The sequence below is a fragment of the Silene latifolia genome, chromosome 4, assembly GCF_048544455.1.
Source record: "Silene latifolia isolate original U9 population chromosome 4, ASM4854445v1, whole genome shotgun sequence".
NCBI lineage: Eukaryota > Viridiplantae > Streptophyta > Magnoliopsida > Caryophyllales > Caryophyllaceae > Silene > Silene latifolia.
In genome coordinates this window covers 58,412,509-58,413,743 of record NC_133529.1, presented here as the reverse complement: position 1 = coordinate 58,413,743, position 1,235 = coordinate 58,412,509, and the positions used below count along the sequence as shown (strand labels likewise).

At 41.2% G+C, this 1,235-nt stretch overlaps 1 non-coding gene across 1 annotated transcript; it reads left to right on the top strand.

The window, feature by feature from the left end:
- Positions 1-542: 542 nt before the first annotated feature.
- LOC141654306 (small nucleolar RNA R71) lies at positions 543-649 on the top strand. Its single transcript, XR_012547867.1, has one exon. It is a non-coding gene; the product is annotated as a small nucleolar RNA R71 (small nucleolar RNA).
- Positions 650-1,235: the final 586 nt, after the last annotated feature.

Below are 1,235 nucleotides of genomic sequence, written 5' to 3'. Positions count from 1 at the left end.
GTGGAGTGTATGTTGTTTGAGGGTTTTGAACATTTTGGCTTTTGTATGAGAGATTTGGATGGAATTTGGTGTTTTCATTGTAAAAGTTGGAATAAGGGGTACCACTCTTGTATGCTTGGAAAGCATTCACTTGTTCATTTGTTCCCCTACATTCACCTTGGTCATGTCCCAAAGTTCCACAATTCTCACATATCCCACTTGGGATTGATGAGGATGCCGTCATGGCATTAACATGATGCTTTGATGATTTTGAGTTTTCCTCAAGTCTAGCCATAGCTTGTTCAAACTTCAAGTTGATTGTGTCAATGTGAGCACTAAGTTGAGCACCCAATTGAGTAACGGAGTCCATTTCATGCTTTCCTCCTCTAGTAGCCTTGCGAGGTCTACTATATTGTGAGTTATGGACCGCCATTTCCTCAATCTTGTTTCATGTTTGATTGTCATCAACTTCGGTGAACATTCCATTTGATCCCATATTGAGAATGTTCCTAGAATCTTCATATAAACCATTCCAAAATTGTTGTACCAAAAACCATTCGCTAAGTCCATGGTGAGGACATGAGCGACAAATTCCCTTGAACCGCTCCCAAGCTTCATACAAAGACTCTTCATCCCTTTGCTTAAAACCCGTAATTTGAGCTCTTAGCATGTTAGTCTTTTCCGGTGGATAGAATTTTTTGTAGAAAGGTAGAGCCAACTTCTTCCAAGAATCTATTCCAAGGGTGGCCTTATCAAGGCCCTTCAACCATTGCTTCGCGGTGCCGATTAAGGAAAAAGGAAATAAGACCCATCTAATTTGGTCTTGAGTCACGCCCGTTTGAGAGATAGCATCACAATAGTCGCAAAAGGTTTCCATATGAGAATGAGGGTCCTCACTAGGCATCCCCCCAAATTGGCTCCTCTCAACTAATTGGATGAAGGCGGACTTGGCAATAAAATTTTCGGTTAGATGTTGCGGTGTAGGAGTACCATTTGGTAGATTCTCCTCGGTGGGTACGGAGTGTGACGAGAATTTAGGCATTGTAGGTGGATTTTGTGGGGTATTGTGTAATGGGTTTTCTTCTCCTTCTATTGCGAAAGGATTGACAAACTCACTAGTGGGTTGAACAACTTCACTAATACCTCTTAAATTCCTCCTAGCAAGTCTCCTATTGTTCGTCAAGGTTCTTTCGATTTCACGGTCAAAAGGTAACAAATCACCTTGTAACCTTCTAGACATGCAAAATATCAAATAA